Raw genomic sequence first — 9,254 nt, 5'->3', positions numbered from 1 at the left:
CTTTGCCCAGGAGTGGCACTGTCTATAGTGGGCTGGACCCTCCTCTCATGTCAATCATTAACCAAGAAGATACCCACACAGACTTGCCTTTAGGTCAAACTGATGGAGGCATTTTCCCAATTGAAGTTTCTTTCCCCCAGATCATTCTGACTTAGGTCAAGTTGATCAAAAACTAACCGGCACAAGAGGGGACCGGGAACGGAACAGGGCTGTGGGATGGATTGAAGAAACATGGGACACCCTTCCCCAGAGATGCCCAGGGCCCTTGCAAAGTTTCTCTCTCTCTCTCTCTCTCTCTCTCTCTCTCTCTCTCTCTCTCTCTCTCTCTCTCTCTCTCTCTCTCTCTCTCCCTCCCTCCCTTTCTCCCTCTTCTTCCTCTCCTCTCCCTCCATCCAGCCCCACTTCTTCCAGCGAGAAGGACTCGCCTTGTGAGATTGTCACTGTTCTCATGGACTTTGCTTTCCTGTAACAGTGTGTCCACTCTTTCTTTGTTCATACTGTTGACAATAACCTCAATAAATGAAGCAGATGTGGCCTAGGGATGTAGCTCAGTTGGTCGAGTGCTTGGCTGGCATGTATGAAGTTTCTCCAGAACCACAGACAATGAGAAAAGTGGTGCATACCTGTAACCCCAGCACTTGGGAGAGCGGGCCAGAATTTCAACATCATTCTTAACTTTCCTGACTAACCCTCCCACTTCTACTACATGGATGTTAACAGATGCAGTCTTCTGCAGGCAACCGCAGCTTCTGGGGTTCAAGAAAGTAGTGGCTGTATCATGCCAAGGAAAGAGCATTCCCCAACACTGCCATGTCCTCTGGCTTGCATTCTCTCTGTCCCTTCTCCCATGATGGTCCCTGAGTCCAGAGGGGGATGATAGAGCTGTCCCATTTAGAGCTGTGCATTCAACAGTTACTTATTCTTAGACTTTTGACCAAGTATGAGTCTTTGTAGTAATTACGGCCCACTACACAATAACACTTCTCTAATCAAAGCTGACTGTAGCACTAGTCCGTGGGCATGAGCACCATCATTTAGAAGGCAATTTGATGTACAAATCATGTCCATTTAGCAAAACAGTAGCTGTCGCTTCCCCACGAGGGCCTGTGACCTCCCCAGCCATGAGCTTTTGATCCAGTGCCCAGTACTGGACATGAATTCCCTCCTGTGGAATAGGCCTCAAATCTGATCAAAAAGTGGTTAGTTATCCCCATAACGTATTTGCCCCTCCTGAATCACTGTGCTCATTGTGTCTGGCTAGTCAGCAGTGTAGGACACAGGGTCCACGGCTGAATAAGACTACTGATGGCAATTCTTCTCCTGCACAGTGTCTCCTGGCCCTGTAAGGACTATCTAGCCGAGACAAAGCTTCCAGTTCAGCTATACTGTCTTTTCCGTGTCCTGTGACTAGAGGTTGTCGTGTCTCCAGCTAAGGGTCTTACCATCTAGTTCTGGTGGCCAGTGAACAGCAGTGACAATTGCCATGTATAATAATTGCTATGTACGCCTACGTATATTTAGGTGTTATAAGTTCAAATTCAGTAGTTACTCCTGAGGCTATGACTTTGCAATTGTGCTTTCCTTTTGTAACTTACAAAAATGACTGCAGACTCACAGAAACCTGTGCACATAGTTTAGACGCCAGTGTATCCTTCTCCCCCAGTGATGGCATCTTATGTAACTATACAATATCAAAACAGGAAATTGACTTTGGTGGGTTACTAGTAACTAAACTACAGTTACTCACCCCTTCCATATTAAAATCAAATTCCACTTCACCGTTATGTGTGCGTAGGTGAGACTTGAGTGAAACTCTACTAAATGCACAAAGACGAAGTAAAGAGAACAGGGGAAAACCGACGCTCTCAACAGCCATGGCGGGAAATGTTTCTCACCCAGGCTGCAGCCAACAGAAGCTGGGGTGGCCAAGGATGCCACAGTTAGTGTCAGAAACCTGGTGTTATCTAGAGGGTACAGAGAGATGCCCGACTTCACCTCAATTTGCCCCTTAGTGTTCTGTTAACACGCGCTAAAGCTCAAAGCAGCCGGCAGAATGGCTAAGAATAGACCCAGGATGACAGAGAACTACTAAGCTCATGCCAAGGTTAATGTCTACTTCCGCCAAACTCTTTCATTTTGCCAAAAGAACCTAAAGCCACTATGTTGAAAATTAATATGGCCTGGGTTTATATGTTTTCTTGCAATCTGTTCTTTGCACCGGCATCAAAGTATGTGCATCACTCACGTGACAGCTACTATTAATTTCTTTTTTTTTTCTCAAAAGGAACATTGCCATAGAAATGATTGTCCTAGCAAAAAAAGGCTCCACTTTCAATAAAAGTGGCATAAGGAGATCTGTCACATTCTCACTCAGCTACTCATATATTTTCTGCATGTTAGTCAACCTCTGAAAGTGTTCTGAGTCACCGTAACTCAGGGCCTGCTACTGAAAATGCAATTCAGCTGTTCCAGAGGGGAAATAAGATAATGGGTTAATTTGTTATTTAAGTAATAGCACAGGGAGACACAGCTCAACACAGTCAATGCCCTTTATTCAAAAAGTCAGTGGATTTCAACTCAGAGAGTCCAGGCTATAACAAAACCCTCCCCAAGTACACTGTTGCCTTTCAGTATGATTTAAAATGTCAAGCATACATTTGACTACTTAGAATGTGTTTGGTCTCCTTCCTGCCTGTACACACATGTTTGTATCAATACTGCTCTAAGGCCTTGAGCTAAGCAAGCCTGGGGACTTTTCTGAACTTTGACCTTAAACAGAGCATGCTCAGCAATGCACAACTTAAACAATATGTTTGGGGATGCACTGGTCCCCAAAACGCTTTCCTATAGAGGGTGTATAGGCTCCCTGAATAAAACCCCCTACTTCCTTTGTTCAAAGACAGCCCTGCTTTCAGGAAAACTCCAGGAAGTTTCCCTTACTCTTTAATCTTTCAGTTGTGCTCCTTGGCTTTGCCCTCACCAAGTGATGAACCCATTGTATTGGGTTCCAACTTACCTCTGCTTAGGAGACAAGAATAACTGTTGTAATAGCCAAGACTTGAGAAGGGGTCCTTCAGTTTCTTAGTTTATTATAAAGCTTTTAGAGTTATAGGCACTTGAAAGAGTTTAGAAGATCTAAAATGATGTGGGAATAGAATGGACAGGGGTGAGGGGATGTCCTAGCAGTAATTCTTTGAGCTCAGAGGCTTAAACTTTTGTATTTTTTGATGTTTTTCCATAACAAATAACAAAAAAATCCAGTCCCATTCTTTGCTTCATAGGTAGAAAACCCTGCTAAGAGAGCACGTGGTAATATGATAGTGTGGTAATAATGATGCTCATAGAATTAGCAATTGCTACTACACTCAGCAAAGTACTTACCCATTTCACCTTGCACAAAACATAAGAATCAAGGAAATAATGGCTGTTCAGAAAAAGGCAAGTTAAGTCTTGTTTTATAGTGAAAGTTTTTGGTTATGGAGAATAGATCCAAAAAACCCAATGATAATGACTTACTTACCTTCTGGGTTTTGTCCTAAGTGGTCTGTCTGCATTTGTTATCTTATTGAATCTCATAGTTCCTATATATGATATACCTTATTGCTATAGTCTGAATGTGAATTGTCTCCTGTAAGTCTCATGTGTTGAACATTTGATTTCCACTGGAGGTGCCATTTTTTTTTTTAAAGGCTTGAACCTTCTTTGAGGGGGTGGAGCCTAGCTAGAGGAAGTGGATCATTGGTAGGTGAGCTCTGTGAGTTATTTCCTTTCTGCTTTCTGCTCTACTCAGATGTGGGCAAGCAGCAGGCTCACACCATGATGGACTGAATCCCCTCAAACCATGAGATAAGTAAATCCTCCCACTCTTCAGTTGCTTCTGTCAAGGATTTGGTTGCAGTGATGACCAGAATAACCAACACACCTACGGTGCAGACTTTCTGCACACTTTGACATCTCCGAACTCAGGATGCATCTCTCCACTGCCAGCATAGTCCAGGCGTCAATCTGGATTGAATGATTAATGTTTTCAGAGAATGTGCTTTTAAAAGGATATATACTAAATATACTATTGTGTGAATGGGCGAGTATGCCGTCGCATGATGTGGTGTGTGTATAGAGATCAATGGATAATTTTGTTGAGTTAGTTCATACCTTCCACCTCTATGTGAGTTCCCAGGATCCAACTCAGGATGCCAGGCTTTTGAGGAAAGGGCCATTCTTTACCCACTGAGCTACCCCACCTGCCTCAGAGGGTGTGTGTTTATTTCAGGCAGACAACTGGATATAGCTTAAACCCACTTTAAATCAAGTTATACTTTGTCCTGCATGGGTCAAGTGAATTCAAACTTTAAGTTTCCATGATATAATACATATACATATATATATATATATAATATAAGTTTTCAAGTTACAATATATCACGCGGAGGATCCCAGTTGGCAAAGCCAGGATATTCCACTCATACAGGGAAACATGGTGGGCAGATGCAGTGGTCATTCACACCCAGCACTGCATCCACGTGGAGAGTTTATTATAATAGATGAAGGGAAAGATAGGGAAGGGGGAGACAGGGAGAAAGAGAAGGGAGGGAAAGCAGAGGTATGCACACCCTGTGGGAATGGAGAGAGAGAGAGCAGAAGAGAGAGAGAGAGAGAGAGAGAGAGAGCAGAAGAGAGAGAGGAAGAAAGAATACGGGTTTTTCCTTAAAATGAGGCTTTTATGTCGGGACACAGGGCAGCCCCAAGGGATGGGTTTCCAAGAGGGTGGGTCAGAATACTAACACTGGTTTCCAAGGAGTGGGTCAGAATACCAACAATGACTACCAATCTTCTGCAACCTCTGAGGGGAGATTTTTCCTCCTAGAGTTAATACTGAGATACAAGTAGGGGGTGGTAGTTGGAATTTTCATCACTGTGACAAAAACACCTGAGAGAAACAATTTAAATGAGGAAGCATTTCTTTTCCTCATGGTTTCAGGGGATTCAGTCCATGGTTGCTTGGGTCTGATGTGACATAGAGTTTCATGGTGGTGGAAGCATGTGGCAGAGGAGACCACTCACTTCATGGCAGTCACAAAGTACAGAGAGAGACAAGAGTGGAACAGGGTAAGATAAACTCTTATCCATCTCCTTCTCCCTGCCATGGACCACTTACTCGAAACCAGGCCTTACCTCCGTGGTTGGACTGCTTACTTCCCAACAATCCATTCAAATTTCAAATCCATCAGTGGATGGGACCTTTGATTCAGTCTTATCCCTCACGATCTAACCCTCTCTGCATGCATCCTCAGAGACTCACGTAGAGGTATGCTTTTCTAGCCTTTGAGCTATCTCTAGCGTTAACCAAGTTGACAGCCAAGATTAATCATCGCATAGGGCTCGGATTGGGACCATATGGTGTTCCCAGGGAGAAGATGTCAACAGATGAAACTAGGCATGCCTAGAAGCAGATTTGAGAAAGAACGTCTCCTCAAAATGTCTCCCCCACACACACTCCAACTGATAAGCGTGTTGATCCATGATGACAGTAGCAACACCCAAATGTGTGATAGCAAACAGAGTTGTCTTGTAACATTTCCTTCCAACCCCAAACACAGATTTATATGCTTACCATTAGCACATGTGTGCTTCCTTTCCTGATGACTACAAACCCAAAACAGAGCTTGCTTTCATGTCTGATGGAAGTGTGATACTATGCTACACCTTCTGAGGACATTCCATATGTATTCAAAACCTGTCCTGCAAGACCCTCTTGGCCAGGAACTGAAAGTCAGGTTAGAAGGAATATATGAGGTCCTTTAGCAAGGGCCTCATGACATACGAACTCAACATCTACCACCAAGTGTCAGGGGTGACAGGATCAAAGAGTCATCGGAAATGGAGTCCTCCAAAGACACAGTCCTGAGGGTCTGGGGATCAAAAAGAAATGCAATCATTCGCTTCATTAGTATTTAAAAAATGCAAAGTTGTCTATTCACTGGTATTTTGTATAGTAATATAATAGTAATAAAATGTATTTTCAAACTTAAAAATGATTAAGACAAACACGTTTCCTTACTGTTCTTTCCTGTGTGATGGGTTTTTTTCTTCTACCCTTTTATCCTCTATGTACAGAAGTCTTCTGTATATGCATAGCCCTTTCATGTCAATTTATTTTCTTTTTGTTGTTGCTGTTGTTGTTGTTGTTGTTGTTGTTGTTGTTTGAGACAGGGTTTCTCTGTGTAGCTTTGCGCCTTTCCTGGAACTCACTCTGTAGACCATGCTGGCCTCGAACTCATAGAGATCCACCTGCCTCTGCCTCCCGAGTGCTGGGATTAAAGGTGTGTGCCACCACTACCTGGCAATTTATTTTCTTAATATCATATGAAGAAGAGGAACATCTTGCAATGAAAGATGTATATAGTTAAATAAAATGTATCAATATTCCCATTTTTACAGATTAGAGAATTGAAACACACAGAGATTAGTTAACTTGGCCACATCCCCCAAAGCAGCATGTGGTGGTATGATTGGTACTGAAGACTGGCTTCCCCATAAGCATCATGTTGTGGTGTAGTTGGTACTGAAGCCTGGGCTCCCCATAAGCATCATATTGTGGTGTAGTTAGTACTGAAGACTGGGTTTTCCATAAGCATCATGCTGTGGTGTAGTTAGTACTGAAGACTGGCTTCCCCATAAGCATCATGTTGTGATGTAGTTGGTACTGAAGACTGACTGCCCCATAAGCATCATGTTGTGGTGTAGTTGGTACTGAAGCCTGGGCTCCCCATAAGCATCATGTTGTGGTATAGTTGGTACTAAAGACTGGCTCCCCCATAAGCATCATGTTGTGGTGTAGTTGGTACCAAAGACTGAGCTCCCCATAAGCATCATGTTGTGGTGTAGTTGGTACCAAAGACTGAGCTCCCCATAAGCATGAACTGAGAGAGTCTAACAGCTGCTGATGAAGGCTCATCACCCACTAACAGAAATATTAGAAGCAGAGGAAGAAGACAGGCTGTGATACAGACATGCTAAAACCCCAGTCAACCTGGCAAGAAGTGCCGGAGTAAACAGTGCTCATCAGAGCCCCTTTAAAAGCTGAAGTTGGTTGCACAGGACCCTGGCTGCCTGGGGATGGTGTCACACTTGCAGGTGAAGTGGCTCTCTGTGGCTGAGTCAGACCTGGAGTGCATGGACAGCTGGAACTGCCAGATGACTGCATTTCTAGCAGTCAGACATCAAGCTATCTCCTGGGAGGCGGGGAAACACCAGCTTACTACAATGCCTGTTTACAGAAAAAAAAAAAAAAAAAAGTTGGATGGATGATTCAACCCAAGCAGTCTGGTTTCAGAGCTCACACTTTTGTGTGTATGTGGTTTGTTAACGTTTTTAAAAGTATGTGTTAATTATACACAACAATGGGTTTCATTATGACATTGTGGAACATGTATGTAATGTATTTTGATTAAATTCACTCCATCACTCTCTCTTGTCCCCCATCCACCTCGTGCTAATCCCCTCCATTTTCCCACCAGTCCCTCATCCCACCTGACCCTTGTCTCAACCTAGAAAAGTTCATCAGGGTTACTTCCAGAAACATGGATGATTTAGAAGTGGCTAAATCACTGAGGAAAATGTCAATCCCTCCACCAGTAACCACTGACTGTTTCTGAATCTCCAGTTAGGATAGAACTTTGTGAGTTACTCTACCCTCCATGATGGATTGTTGATGGGCAGGTCTTGTGTAGGTAACCACACCTGCTGAATATTCACGAATGTGGCAGTCACACAAGTCCCAGACTCATACTTCTGAGTGCTACCCAAAGGAAGCATCAGGAGCAGACCCTGGTGGGCCTTCAATGCCAGGCTGGAGACAGACCCAGGACCGATCTCTCTTCCTCGAGGCCACACTTTTTCATGTAGCACAGGCCGGCACTTCTCACTAGTGTTGACGTTTGCAGTGGTCTGCTTGACCTACAAAACTGAATTTTCACTTTGCTATTTCATTAGACTAAATTCTTATTTTACATTTTATTTTCAAGAGACTTTTAGATTGACTCATCAGTAAATCATGGATGTATGATTCGCAAGATGACTATTGCTTAAGCATCATAATAATGATAACACAGAGCCTCTGGGCGGGGATTGTCACTCATGGGCGTGTCCACTGTCCTCAGAATAAAGAGACTCACGTCGATAACAGGTCAAAGACCAACACTCCCAGCACACCTTTCTACCCTTAGAGTAAAGCTCTGTGGTTTTATCAAAATAACATGAAATCAGATCTGGTTTGGGGGGCATCCTTCTAACTTTGTAGTTTTAATGTGGGGCTTGATTTGCATCGGATAGTCTGCAGCCATAAGGTATTTATGTCATGTTCACGTTCAAGGGACATTATCTTTAGATCACTTTATAGTGGAGACAAGTGAACCACACTGGGAGCTGGGTGTGTTCTTTCCTTTGAGCAGGCCTCGCTCAGAGATGTTACGCTAGGACCATGGAAGTGACAGCCCATGTTCAAATCCCGGCCAGCACCCAAACCTGTGGTGTCCTCTCTGAGTGTGGGCTCTGATTTGCACAGGGGCACTTGTTCTGTAAATGTTCCTTTGTGAGTTCAGGCGGAGAGTTGTGGGGCAATGTCCTGTGTCTTAATTCACCTTTGTTCATCGCCGACTTGTAGGACACGGGGTTTGAAGTAATTCCCTGCAGTTGCCTGCTTTCAACACCCAGCACGAGTGGCGCAAGGCCAGGGGTCCCCCTACCACAGCATCCTTTTCAGCCTCCCACGCTGAGTAAGGGGAGAAGCTGCAGACCCAGAGGAGTAGCTGACAGCTTCTCCTGGGCAAGGGTGTTACTCTCAAGGCCACATCCTCACTGGAAGAGCCCACCCTGTACATCTGTGAGTTCACTGCCCACGTTTCAATCTGTTTCGTGTGTGTGTGTGTGTGTGTGTGTGTGTGTGTGTGTGTTTCACACACAGTCTAGGTTGGCCTTGAACTGACCACGTTGTCAAGGAAGACCTTAAACTCCTGGTCCTCCTGCCTCTAGCTCCCAACAGGATTATGCTACCACACCCAGCCTTATGGGGTGCTGGGGATAGAATTCAGGTTTTCATAAATGCTAGGCAAGCATTCTGAGCTGCATTTAACGGTTCTAAATCCCCAGCTTCCACGTCCTGTTTTCATCATGTCACAAATTCACAGGAGACACAAGCCCTCAGCAGAGAAGGGATCTTTCGATCTGAGGAGTGTGTGAAAGGGAAAAGAAAAACAA

The sequence above is a fragment of the Peromyscus leucopus genome, chromosome 8a, assembly GCF_004664715.2.
Source record: "Peromyscus leucopus breed LL Stock chromosome 8a, UCI_PerLeu_2.1, whole genome shotgun sequence".
In the NCBI taxonomy this organism is placed as follows: domain Eukaryota; kingdom Metazoa; phylum Chordata; class Mammalia; order Rodentia; family Cricetidae; genus Peromyscus; species Peromyscus leucopus.
Note: the sequence above shows the minus strand (reverse complement) of the source record.